The sequence below is a fragment of the Globicephala melas genome, chromosome 4 (assembly GCF_963455315.2).
Source record: "Globicephala melas chromosome 4, mGloMel1.2, whole genome shotgun sequence".
In the NCBI taxonomy this organism is placed as follows: Eukaryota; Metazoa; Chordata; class Mammalia; order Artiodactyla; family Delphinidae; genus Globicephala; species Globicephala melas.
The window spans coordinates 94,466,126-94,481,050 of NC_083317.1; the positions used below are offsets into that span (position 1 = coordinate 94,466,126).

At 37.9% G+C, this 14,925-nt stretch overlaps 1 non-coding gene across 1 annotated transcript; it reads left to right on the forward strand.

Moving 5' to 3' along the window:
* Positions 1-4,687: 4,687 nt before the first annotated feature.
* On the forward strand, positions 4,688-4,759 carry TRNAE-CUC (transfer RNA glutamic acid (anticodon CUC)). The gene has a single exon. It is a non-coding gene; the product is annotated as a tRNA-Glu (tRNA).
* Positions 4,760-14,925: the final 10,166 nt, after the last annotated feature.

Below are 14,925 nucleotides of genomic sequence, written 5' to 3' on the forward strand. Positions count from 1 at the left end.
ACCTGCTGATGCAGGGGACACAGGTTCGTGCCCCGGTCCGGGAAGATCCCACATGCCGCGGAGCGGCCGGGCCCGTGAGCCATGGCCGCTGAGCCTGCGCGTCCGGAACCTGTGCTCCGCAACGGGAGAGGCCACAATAGTGAGAGGCCCGCGTACCGCAAAAAAAAAAAAAAAAAAAAAAGAATTACAGTCCAACAACAACAAAGAGTAATTTTAGAAGATTTCTGATATTTATATATCACAAAGACCATAAAAAGGGTTCCAATTCATACCCCCAGCAACACAGAGCTCAAGCCCTTTCGTGCAGCCGCACCGGATCCTCCTCTTGGCTCCGTGCTCTGACACTTTCCCTCTACTCCATTTCCCACACAAATTTTCTTCCTCTCTCTTCCCCACTGTCTCCTAGATCTTCATTTTGTAGATAGCTTAGCCTCTCTGCCTGAGTCCTCTCTTCCTTTATATCTATCTCTCCTGCCTGGTTCCTTCCTACTCATTTTCCTCATTACAAGTCACAAAGGTAAGGAAGTTGACTAGGCACATTCACACCTTGATCAATTTTGTTCTTGTAACATTTGAAACATTTGACAAAGTCCACTACCATCTGCTAGCAACCACAGGCCTAAGATACCATCAGGAGCAACAGTTTGCACCTGCATGGAAATAACTCTACATAAGAGAGCTATTAATACTTCAAGCCAATTAACTCCAACCCTGCCAATCTCTCCTGTACCCTTGGCCAGCTCCCCAACTGCAAATGTACTGGTTATTCATACTCTGGTGTGCTGTGTTTTATCTTTTTTGCCTCATTAGCTCCAACACTAAACCTACCTCTGGGGCCTTCTTATGGTGCTCTGTTGCCCTCTAAACAAACTTCTCATCCTGAAATACTCACAGAACAATATCATGTGTCTTGCACTCCTGTAATGCTACTCTATTCAGTGCAGCCTGATGGAAGGAGGCCACTGTGGGATTGGGGAACCATGTTCACATAATAAAAACTTATCCCTCTTTTTGACAACAACTCTTTGAAATGATTTCATCTGCAGTTTAAAAATGTTTGTGGCCCTCCTGTTTATGAGTATGGATTACATGCAAAAGTTACAAGGTTAAAAATAAAAGGCAGCCCTTAATAAATATTTGTTAAACTAGTAGAAATATTATTTGTATGGGCCAGTTGCAGATATTCTAAAATGGTTAAGAGGAATTAGTGGACTTAGATGGGACCCAAATCTATAATATCAAGTACAATCAGTATGCCAAAGTACACTTTCTTTGTTGAGTTACATTTTCTTTCTTGCTGAAAACTTGGATATCAGTTTTTATTTTCCAGTGTTCTGGTGATTTTCATCTTCTCCATGACTCTGCAAATGTTACCAAGCACAGATTCTGCAATTGCATCTACAATGTTTTTAGTGAACTGGAATGTCAAGCATCTGTGTTTAGAATCCAAAACTTAGGAGGAGCTAAGAGTTCTCTTCCTATCTGATTCTTCACTTATCTTAGCCTTAACCCTTGTGGTTGTTCTCAATTTTTTAGCTTGAAAGTTACTCCCTTAGGTAAAGACAGGCTAAAATGGAAATTAAATACTTCTGCTTTCTTTTTGCATCTCTACTGGCTTCATCTCTTCTTCCTCCTATTTCTTGTTCCAGCCATTGCTTTATAAGATAGTCTTTCTTTTTTTTTGGCTGCGTTGGGTCTTCGTTGCTGTGCACAGACTTTCTCTAGTTGCGGCGAGCGGGGGCTACCCTTCGTTGCAGTGTGCGCGGGCTTCTCATTGCGGTGGCTTCTCTTGTTGTGGAGCATAAGCTCTAGGCACGTGGGCTTCAGTAGTTGCAGCATGCAGGCTCAGTAGTTGCAGCACGTGGGCTCAGTGGTTGTGGCTTGTGGGCTCTAGAGTGCAGGCTCAGTTGTTGTGGCACACGGGCTTAGTTGCTCTGTGGCATGTGGGATCTTCCCAGACCAGGGATCGAACCTGTGTCCCCTGCATTGGCAGGAGGATTCTTAAACACTGCATCACCAGGGAAGTCCCTATAAAATAGCCTTTTAAAGTTGAACTTAGTATTTGTCATGAGTCTCCACTTAATCAGGGCTTGAGCCCTTTTAACAAAATTCTTACTCTTTTGGTTTTGGTTCCCTCTTTCTATCTTTTCTATCTATGCTTTAGAGGGCTAGGAAACTCCAGGAACATTCCTTGAAGAGTCTCTTGTTATGCAATCATGTCAAAATTTCTCTAAATATTTTTTGATATCTGCTTTTCTAATGTTTAGAGTTTGTGTGTGAGTAGGCTCAGGGTTCTCATTTTTGGCTACTGTAAATGCTAAGAAAAAAGTAGACAGGGCTTCCCTGGTGGCGCAGTGGTTGAGAGACTGCCTGTAGATGCAGGGGACACGGGTTCGTGCCCTGGTCCGGGAGGATCCCACATGCCATGGAGCGGCTGGGCCCGTGAGCCATGGCTGCTGGACCTGCGCGTCCGGAGCCTGTGCTCTGCAGCGGGAGGGGCCACAGCAGTGAGAGGCCCGCGTACCACAAAAAAAAAAAAAAAAAAAAAGTAGACAATTTCTGATCTCAAATCAACGACATAACTTTAAACTCTAAGGAAATAGTAAATAACAAAATAAACCCAAAGCCAGCAGAAGGAGAGAAATGAAGATTAGAGCAGAGATAAGTGAAATAGAGAATAAAAGAACAATAGATAAAATCAATGAAACTAATTGTTGCTTCTTTGAAAAGATCAACAAAATTGACAAAACTTTAGCTGGATTAAGAAAAAAAGAAGAAGACTCAAATTACCTAATTAGAGATGCAAGTGGGGACATTACTACTGATTCTACAGAGATAAGAGAGCGCTAAGAACAATTGCATGTCAAAAAATTGGATAACCTAGATGAAGTGGACAAATTCCTAGAAACACAAAACTTACCAAGATTAAATCACGAAGAAATAGAAAATCTGAATAGACCCAAGATTAATAAGGAGATTGAATCAGTAATCAAAAATCTCCCCAGAAAGAAAAGTCCTAGACCTGATGGCTTCACTGGTGAATTCTACCAAACATTTAAAGAAGAGCTAATACCAATCCTTCCCAAACTTTTCCAAAAAACTGAAGAAGAAGAAACACTTCCTAACTCATTCTATGAGGCCAGCATAAATCTGATACCAAAGCCAGACAAAGGCATTACAAGAAAAGGAAACTACAGACCAATATCCCATATGAACATTTATGCAAAAATCTTTAACAAAATACTAGCAAACAGAATTCAATAGCATATTAAAAGGATTATACACCATGACCAAGTGGGATTTATTCCTGGAATGCAAGGATTGTTCAACATATGAAAATCGATCAATGTAATACATTACATCAACAAAATAAGGAAAAAACCCAACTTAATCATCTCAACTGATGCAGAAAAACATTTGACATAATTCGACACCCTTTCATCATAAAAACACAACAACATAGGAATAGAAGGAAACTACCTCAACAAAAGAAAAACTATACACTTGACTCTTGAACAGCAAGGGGGTTAGGGGCACCAACCCCCTGCACAGTTGAAAATCTGTGCATAACTTTACAGTCGACCCTCGGCATCCGCAGTTCTGTACACATGGATTCAACCAACTGTGAATTGTGTAGTATCATAGTATGTATTTATTGGGAAAAAATGTGTGTATAAGTGGACCCACACAGTTCAAACCCATGTTGTTCAAGTGTCAGCTGTATATGAAAAGCTATGTTTCATATATGAAACAGCAAACATCATAGACAATGGTGAAAGACTGAAAGCTTTTCCTCTAAGATTAGGAACAAGGCAAGGATGCCCACTTTCACCACTTCTATTTAACATAGTACTGGAAATTTTAGCCAGAGCAATTGGATAAGAAAAAGAAATAAAAGGCATACAAGTTGGAAAGGAAGAAGTAAAATTATCTCTGTTTGCAGATGATATAATCTTATGTGTAGAAAACCCTAAAGACTCCACAAAATAGTTGTTAGAACTAATAAGTGTATTTACCAAAGTTATAGGGTACAAAGTCAACACACAAAAATAAATTGCATTTCCCATCAGCAGCAACATGGATTGACCTGGAGATTATCATACTAAGAAGTAAATCAGAGAGAGAAAGACAAATATCATATGATATCACTTATATGACAAATCTAAAAAAAATGATACAAATGAACTTATTTACAAAACAGAAACAGACTCACAGACATAGAAAACAAACTTATGGTTCCCAAAGGGGAAAGATGGGGTGGGAGGAGGGATAAATTGGGAATTTGGGATTGACATATACATACTACTATATTTAAAATAGATAACCAACAAGGACTTGCTGTATAGGTCCTTTTGCTCGATATTCTGTAATAACAATGGGAAAAGAGTTTGAAAAAGAATAGACATATGCATATGTATAACTGAATCACTTTGCTGTACACCTGAAACTAACACAACATTTTAAGTCAACTATAGCACAATATAAAACAAAAATTAAAAAAAATAAAGTGTACCTTTTTAGCATAAAAAATAAGCTGCATTTCTATACATGAACAATGTCAAAAGAAAATTAAGAAAACAATTCCACGTATAATAACATCAAAAATAATAAAATACTTAGTAATTAGCTTATCCAAGGAGGTGAGACATATGTACAGTGAAAACTATTAAACGTTGCTGATGGGAATTCCCTGGTGGTCCAGTGGTTAAGACTCAGCACTCTCACTGCTGTGGCCCAGGTTCAATCCCTGTTCAGGGAACTAAAGATCCTGTGAGCTACAAAGCATGGCCAAAAAAAAAATTATAAAAAAAAGTTGCTGAAAAAAATTAAAGAAGACATAAATAAATGGAAAGACATCCCATGTTCATGGATTAGAAGACTTAACATTATTAAAATGTCAATACTACTACAATCAATAATTGATTCAATGCAATCTCTATCAAAATCCCAATAATGGGGCTTCCCTGGTGGCGCAGTGGTTGGGAGTCCGCCTGCCGATGCAGGGGACACGGGTTCGTGCCCTGGTCCGGGAGGGTCCCACATGCCGTGGAGCGGCTGGGCCCGTGGGCCATGGTCACTGGGCCTGCGCGTCTGGAGCCTGTGCTCCGCAATGGGAGAGGCCATGGCAGTGAGAGGCCCGCATACTGAAAAAAAAAAAAAAATCCCAATAATGATTTTTTTCCAGAAATAGAAGAACCAATCCTAAAATTCATATGGAATCTCAAGGGACCCTAAACAGCCAAAACAATACTGAAAGAGAAGAACAAAACTGGAGGACTCACGCTTCCTGATTTCAAAGCTTACTATTAAGGGCTACAATAACCAAAATCAAGCGTGGTATTGGCACACAGATAGACATATGCACCAATGGGATAGAATGGACAGTCCAGAAATAAACCCTTACATATATGGTCAAATGAGTTTTGAAAAGGATGCCAAGACCATTTAATGGGGAAAGGACAATCTCTTCAAAAAACGGTGCTGGGACAACTGGATATCCACATGCTAAAGAATGAAGTTGGACCCTTATGTAACATCATAAACAAAAATGAATTCAAAGTGGATCAAGGACCTAATTTATGACCTAAAACAATGAAACTCTTGGGAGGGTCCCCCTGGTGGTGCTGTGGGTTAAGAATCCACCTGCCAATGCAGGGGAAACGGGTTCGAGCCCTGGTCCAGGAAGGTCCCACATGCCGCGGAGCAAGTAAGCCTGTGCGCCACAACTACTGAGCCTGCACTCTAGAGCCTGCAAGCCACAACTACTAAGCCCACGTGCCACAACTACTGAAGCCTGTGTGCTTAGGGTCCGTGCTCCGCAACAAGAGAGGCCACCGCAGTGAGAGGCCTGTGCACCGCAATGAAGAGTAGCCCCCGCTCGCCGCAACTAGAGAAAGCTCGCGTGTAGCAAAGAAGACCTAATGCAGCCAAAAATAACTAAATAAATAAAAAATAAATTAAAGTATAGAATCTTAAAAAAAAAAAAGAAACTCTTGGGAGAATAAATAAGACAAAATCTTCATAATATAGGATTTGGCAATGATTTCTTAGATATAACACTAAAGGCGCAGGTAACAAATGAAAAAGTAGACAAATTGAACTTCCTGCAAATTAAAAAAAAAATTATGCATTGAAAGACACTATCCACAGAGTAAAAAGGCAACCCACAGAATGGGAGAAATTATTTGCAAATTATGTATTTGATCAGGGAATAATATCCAGACCATAGAGAGGACTTCTAAAACTCCACAACAACAACAACAACAACAAACAACAAACCCAATTCAAACATAAACAAAGAACTTCAACAAACATTTCTCCAAAGAAGATATGTAAATGGCCAATAAGCACATGGAAAGATGCTCAACATCACTAATCATTAGGAAAATGCAAAACAAAACTACAACCAGATAGCAACCCACAACCATTAGGATGGCTACTTTCGAAAAAACAGAAAATAACAAGTGTTGGTGAGGATGTGGAGAGACTGAAACCCTGTGCACTGTTGGTGGGAATGTAAAATAGAATAGCCAATGTGGAAAACATTATGATTTCCTCAAAAAATTAAAAACAGAATTATCATATGATCTAGAAATTCCACTTCTGAGTATATACCCAAGAGAATTGGAAAAAGGGTCTCAAAGAGATATTTGTACAGCCATGTTCATAGCAGCATTATTAAAACGTGGAGCAATCCAAGGGTTCATTGACTGATGAACGGATAAGCAAAATGTGGTATATACATATAGTGGAATATTATTCCATCTTAAATAGGAAGGAAATTCTGCAATATGCTACAATATGGATGAACCTAAAGAACATTATGCTAAGTGAAATAAGCCAAACACGAAAAGACAAAATGCTGTGTGATTCCACTTATATAAAGTACATAGAGCAGTCAAAAATCATAAAGTCAGAAAATGAAATGGTGGTTGCCAGAGGCTGGGGGAAGGAAAGAAAGGAGAGTTATTGTTTAATAGGTGTAGATTTTCAGGTTTGCAAGATGAAAAGAGTTATTTGTATGGATGGGGGTGGTGGTTGCACAACCACATGAATGTATTTAATGCCACTGAACTGTACACTTAAAAACAGTTAAGATGGTAAATTTGATGTTACATGTATTTCATATTTAAAAAATTGAAAAAAATAGACACTAGACATTTTCTGTCAAGATTTTCCTCATTCCTATGTTACCAACCAGCTCCTGTGGGTCAAAATTAAATCCTGAATAGCAGATCTCTTTTATCGCAAAGAAATTGTGAAAGTTTGTTTTCCTGTCACAGCTGACAGAACTGTGGCCCACAAGCAAGGCAGAATGGCCACATCCTTTTACCAGAACGAGAACTGCAGTGATGTCGCCATTCTGTCTTGCCTGTGGGCCACAGTTCCATCATCCGTGACAGGAAAACCCTACGCCATCTATATGCTTTATTCCTAAAACAATTGTCACTTTTTAAATCTTTGTCTTCTTTTTTCCTCATCCCCTCCTTTTGGCTCATCTACTTCCTACAAGTGTATGATTTCTCAATTTAGAAAACTGAAGATTTAGCCTTTCTATTCCTCTATTTCTTTGAACATATTTTAACTCGTTCATTTTGTCTTCAATGTGTATATACAAAATTTTGGTGATACACATGTAATTTGTGTAAAACTATAAAATTACATTGCTTACTATACATATGCAGTAATTGGTCTACAGTTAGCTAAATTGCATGAAAATAATACCCAAAAGGGATAAAAAAGAAAGTAACATATTCCTCATTTACAGCTATTGAACCTCAACTGCGTTTCAATATTCATTACAAAAGTCAATCTTTCTTGGGACTTCCCTGGTGGTCCAGTGGGTGAGACTCCGCACTCCCAATGCAGGTGGCCTGGGTTCGATCCATGGTCAGGGAACTAGATCCTGCATGCATGCCGCAACTAAGAGTCTGCATGCTGCAACTAAGAAGCCTGCATGCTGCAACTAAGAAGTCCCCAAAAAAAGATCCCACGTGCTGCAACGAAGATCTCGCATGCCACAACTAAGACCCGAAGCAGCCAAAATAAATAAATATTAAAAAAACACAAAAAAATCGATCTTTCATAAGTGCTAGCCTAACAGATTTGTTAAGTTCTGGATTTGTAAATAAAGTTATGAGAAAAGATTCCTTAGTTTGTGTATGTCATATATATATGTATATTTAAATATTTATTTATTTATTTATTTGGCTGCGTTGGGTCTTAGCTGTGGCATGCAGGATCTTTCCTAGCAGCGTGTGGGCTTCTCTCTAGTTGTGGTGCACGGGGTCCAGAACCCACGGGCTTAGTTGTCACCCCCCATCCCGCATGTGGGATCTTAGCTCCCTAACCAGGGATCGAACCCATGTCCCCTGCATTGGAAGGTGGATTCTTAACCACCGGACCACCAGGGAAGTTCCTGTATATGTTATATATTAATCAATATATTTTCATAGGGTTCAAGTCTGTAGAAATCATTTTATAGTGACCAACCAAAAGAATAATGTAAGACACACTCTGATTAGGATTTATTTCTGTTTAGTGCCTGCAAATCAGAATTTCTAAGAGCAAATTGTTTTGGGCTAAATATATTTATATTTTTAATTTAATTAAAAAAATTTTTATTGAAATCTAATTGATTTACTCTAAGAGCAAATATTAAACTGTACAACTCAGAGGAAATAACTACTCTTACAATTCCCTGCAAAGCAGGGAGAAAATATTACATTTTTATTTATTTTTATTTTTAAAAATAAGAAGGGAGTTAAGTCTTAATAAAATATTTTGGTAGACACAGGCATCCTTCCTCAAGTTTTTCTTGTGTGGAAATAATGTGAGGAAAAAAATATGGCAACCAAATGTCAGCAAATAATTGTGGAAGATGCATAAATCATATTGTGGAAGAACTGAATAAACAAGTGTTAGAACAAGTTTTCAGCATGGGAGCCTTTCTATACAGTTGGAGGAAAGAATGAATATTTCTACAGTGTCTGGGCTTATGTTGGATTCTGCTTTAATTAAATACTAGAAGTAATTTTCCTGTTTCACTTAAGCAGTGGCAATCAGCAGAGGTTATACTGTCCCACTGGAACATTTTGGAAATGGGGTGTATTCTTGACCAACACAGTGACTGCGGGGCACTTACGGGCATTTAGTGAGTGGAGGCCAGCGATGCTAGAGATCTGTTATTCATGGAATGGTCTTGTACACGGAACAATTGTCCCTGATCCCACACAACCTCCAAAGGTCTTACTGGACACTCATGTAAGTAAAAAACTCTGCTGAGTATCTGAGCCTAGAACCAACTCTGTTTTACGTAGAAGTTCATAATATTGTTTGTATATTTTTCATATAGACTGCATTTTTGGAGAATGTAACTAGTGTACATTGAGGGAAAATTGTTCTTTGGAACTTTGCTAAGAGTTGTTCACAAACAATTCTTGTTCATTCAACAATCACGAACAGATTGTTCATAACTCACTTGGCAGCAAAACCTGACCTGAATTGATTTGAAGGTATCTGGAAAATTAAGTCACTGGTGGCAACACCTTTATCAGCTGACAATTTAACTGTCACATTCAAATATCAATATAAAGAAATGTGTTGACCCTCTCTACTCAAAGTGTCCAGCTTTAGGTAGACCAGCAGCTTCAGAATCACAAGCTTGCTAGAAATGCCCACTCCAGACATGTGAAATCAGAATCCACATTTTAACACAAGCCACAGGTGACTTGTGTGCACATTGAAATTTGAGAAACAATGATGTAGACAATACTTAGGTGGAAATTTGTCTTTTAAAAGACCTATATTCATTATAGGGAATAAAAACATCTATCCCTCTTATTATGTCTTCCAGTATGGTTTGTTTGAGAATTTTACATGTTGAGAGATACTCTACTCTTTTATAATTTACTTTCTCTTATTTCTCCTTTATTTTCAATACATATTTGTATTTTGTGAAATTATGAATTAATTCCACTTCAAGATAATAAAGAGGATGTTACAACAATAAAAAGGATATGTTGCTCTTATAGGGCTGAAAGCTACCGAATAAAGCAAAGACGTACTGAAGGACAAAATATATTATCAGCATATATGAATTCCATAACAAAAACAATGTTTTATGGAAAAATTGTGACAATGTCACCACTGATGGAAGAGTTGCTTTGGCTGGAATAAAATTTGGATTCTGGGATAAAAATGCAGACAGCTTTAAAATAAATTTATTCATTGCATCATTCAGAGGCAAGAAGTTCTTGCAGCAAATAAGGTGAAGCTAAAAGTGTGCAAATTGCTATAAATATAGATACTATATCTACTGACATAGATAATGGTATAAAAATAAGACCTTTAGACTATAGCAAACTATTCACTGTTCTTAGTAGAGATGATGAGTAATGATGTAAACATTTTGTATCGCAGACAAGGTTACTGGTTTTATCATGGCTGAGTACGTTAAAGGAGTGACACACTTTATTTTCCAAAAACATTAGTGTTTCACACTCTGTCTTTTCTATAACAAGTGTCTATCAATTCTGTGACAGTAAAACAGAATTTAAAATTAATACTGTCTTCATAATAGAAGTGTCACTTTAATAACAAGTGGGAGAGTTTCTGCTTTTGAAGGAAACTCGGGCCATGGTGAAGGGCATAATGACAGCAGACCTTTGGAAGTGCTTCCTTCGTAACTGACTGACTTTGGAAAATACGTGTCATCTATAAAAATTCTCATATCTGTCCCCCTTAAAAAGCTTGGAAATAGAGATTTTTTATTCAATTAAAAAATCTTCCCCAAAATGACTTTCAAATGGGTTTTGAATCTATTTGCTAAATACAGTTGTTAAAAACATAAAAATACAATGAATCTGATTAGTTGGCAAAAAAAAACATTGTGCTCTAAGATATTGAATGAATTGGGAGGGGGTAGGGAAAAGGGTTTTAAAGTGTTCTTCCTTGTCTCCAGGGTCTACTCCATTCTGTTTTAATTCAGGTCTGTGATGCCCTATCCAAAATTCTAAAATCCAAAAAGTTCTGAAAACCAAGTTTTCTTCCGAACTCACTGCACAGGAAAATCGGACCTGAATTGATTCGAGGCTATTTACAGTTTTTATTTTTCCATCCAGTGTGTCTATTCATGTCTTTTGCTGCAGAAATATGAGGGTATTTAATTATGGGGTGCTGCCCCAAGCCTCACTGGGGCTATTATATATGATTATAATATAACATAATTATATAATATATAATTCTCCAAAATTCATAAAATTCTGAATATCCTAAATTCATCTGGTCCTAAGGGTTTTGGAGCTTGTGGACATGTGCGTGTGCGGTGGTGAATATAAGATGAGTAAAGAATTGAAAAGTATTTTTGATGATATGTCGGGGTCTTTTTCATTGTAAGGTTAAGGACTGATAATTCTGAAATTTGATCCCTGAATTTTTGTTGTTAAAAGGATAATGAAGTCACATCTTTGGGCAGAGGGTCTATAATTCAAAGTGAGCATGTAAGTCAAATAGATTGTCCCACTAAAGAAATAATATATGTATGTATATATGTGTGTGTGTGTAAAATATATATTTTTTCTTTTTTTTCCACTTTGTTCTTGCAGAGGGTTCTGCATCCTGGAAACACCCAGAGCTCAACTGAAGCTGCGAGCTGAGAGGTTTCTGAGAGATGCTTTTGCTGTATCTGGGTGTGAGGGTAGGACAGTCTCTACAGGCTTACAAACTAGACTAAGGCATGAATTTTTTTTTTTTTTTTTTTTTGCCGTACGCGGGCCTCTCACTGCCGGGGCCCCTCCTACTGCGAAGCACAGGCTCCGGACGCGCAGGCTCAGCAGCCATGGCTCACGGGCCCAGCCGCACGGGCCCAACCGCCCCGTGTCATGTGGGATCCTCCCAGACCGGGCCACGAACCCGCATCCCCTGCATCAGCAGGCGGACTCTCAACCACTGCGCCACCAGGGAAGCCCTAAGGCATGAATTTGAAAGTGCACCTTTAGTGCGACAGATTATACAAGTGTGAAAACCTACATCAGCAACAATTTAGTGTGAATGTCCATATGATTACATTTCTACTGGAAAATAAAAAGTGATGCAGGCAAATGATAATGTTTTCCAAACCCCTTAGCTGTTAGCAAATGTTTGCCAAGAAAACACTTCCATAATTCTCTGGAGGTTCTAAAAGATTAGAAGGCACACAGGCAGGGACCCAAGTGGCTCTCATCCTGGGAAGTTTTGCCACTCTATTATCATTAAAGAAACCTTTTATAATATGTCCTTCTATTTCTATTCTTTTATTCTAAGTAAAAACATTTGCTGGTATAACAAACATAAATTTCTAAATCTAAACTGAACTAAGAAAGTGTAAAACCAAACAAATGTTTGTAGAAACATTTAAATTGGAAAATGCAAAGAATGCTAATGTGTAATAGAGTCTGAAGCTAGATGCTTTTGAGACTATAGGTACAATATCTGATTTCAACCAGCACTGAACTTATGATGTGAAAAGCTGGATTTGTTGCATGTTTATTTGGGCAAAGGCTGAGTCAAAACTTGATGGGAAAGAAATCTGTCTTTAATTTTGAAATGGGAATATGTATGGTGTAGGAACTGGTCTAAAGGGTGGTAGAACTGAGTTCCACAGGGCAAAACTGCAATAAATCAAACTTACATTTCATAAACAAATAGGGCATTTGCCCAAGTGAAGATAAAAAATGCAACAGTACAGAGAACTCTACTCAATATTCTGTAATAACCTGTATGGGTAAATAATATGAAAAAGAATGAATATATTAATAACTGAATCACTTTTCTGTACACCTGACACTAACACAACATTGGAAATCAACTATACTGTAATAAAATTTTGTAAAAAATAAAATAAACTGAAAAAAATGCAGCAATAATGCTACTAATTGGACACCACTGATGCCTTCACTAATTCATCTCCCCAGGAATTTTGTATGGTCAGGGAATAACTAATGCCCTTGTTGAGTAAGGCTCCTCCTTAATATTTGGTTTTCCTTCCTTGGTTTTCCTGAATATTGGTTTCTTTCCTATCTACACCAAGATGCAGAATCTGATCCCTTCCAACACCTCCATGACTCTCACTCCAGTCCATCCTTCCTTGGACTGCTCCTTGGTCTTCATGCTTCTATCCTCACCCCCACGCAGTCTAGTCTCCAGATGGCAGTAGGTGTGCTCCTTCTAAAACAAAAGTCGCACTGTGTCCCTCTTCCGCCTCAAGATTTTCGTATCAATCAACATTAAATTCCACATATACACACTACTATATATAAAATAGATAAGCAACAAGGACCTACTGTATAGCACAGGGAACTCTACTTAGTACTCTGTAATGGCCTATATGAGAAAAGAATCTGAAAAAGAATATATATATATATCTGAATACATGTAGAATATATATATGCATCACCTGAAACTAACATGACATTGTAAATCAACTATACTCCAATAAAGTGAAACACAAAACATTCAATTCAAACCCCTTCCTCTTAGGAACTTGCACCCTGCCACCCCTCTGACTCCATTTTCTATCATTTTTCTCCCTGCTCACGCCACTCAATTCACCTTTGCCTCCTTACTCTTCCCTGGAAAATATCAAATATATTTCTACTTCATGGCCTTTGTACAACCATGAGGTTGATGCTCTTCCTCCAGACATCTGCAAGATTTGCTTCTTTTCTTCTGCTCTGGTGTCACCTTATCAGAGAAGCCTGATAAGGCTTTTCTCTGTCAGCTTCCCTCAACCTCATTCTGGAAGCCCTTGTCTTTTCCTTTACCCTGGTTTATATTTCTTCATAGTACCTTTCATCTCTTACATATTTCAGTCTGTCCTCCTACAGAAAAGCAGACGCTTCATTTGTCTTATTCATGTAGTACCTTCTTTTAAACTTAACATTATAAAAACCCACTATGTTGCAGCTACTAAAACAGTACCTGCAACATAGTGGTTTTTTATAATGTATGAATGAATGAAACTTTATACTTGATGTTAAGTTTAAAAGTTAAAAATACATAGATATGTTTGTATAAAACATGTTAGCTTTGAAAAACATGTTTTTCTTTATTATGGAGTCACAAAGCAATACTTCCTTGATATCATTTTTCTACTGTGCAATTTATGGATTTGGGGGGAACTGATTACAGTTGCTTTTATAGTTACTTGAATACAATTGTAGCAACCAACTGACATACAATTGTATCATGCTAAACAAATATTCACTCTTTTAAATGATTTTGCATGTTTTCTCATTTAATAATCATGCTACTTTTATAAATGTACAAATCCATGAAAATGAATACAATTTTAAAAGATACATAAACATTGAAGATATAAAGATATTTTAAACAAGGTTTTAGACTTACCTACTGACAGTTAGGGCAGTTGGATCCTTTTGGGTCTTTGGATATGAAAACACTTCAAAGGGACTGGCTAAGGGTAACTGAGAAGATTACCTCTGATGTTTCAGCTCCAGTTGTAGGCATCAGTGCGGCCCCTTTTTAAAGAGTCACATGGTAGACAGCCCACAAACTGAGTGCTGTTGGGAGAAATCATGAAATGGATGAATGGTCTGCAGGAAGCTAAAATGAAGATCGAGAGTTACAATGCTTCTGTACACCTTAGCAATATCCACTCTGTTCCTCGTTCTCTCTTGAGAGTCCTGGTCCTAACCACTGTCACTTTTTTTTTTTTTTTAAGCCTTGATAATCACATTATTCTCATCTTTCATTCCATCAGTGTTATGATGGTTAAAATGATTTATGTCAGCAGGTGACTGAGGATAAAATATCCTGCTTCATACTCTGAGTTACCAGAGTAGCATGTGTACTGTGATTAGTTAATTAGGATTCATAACGAATAAATGAAGTGCTAATCAGGGGACTGTTAGGTGGATGGAATGA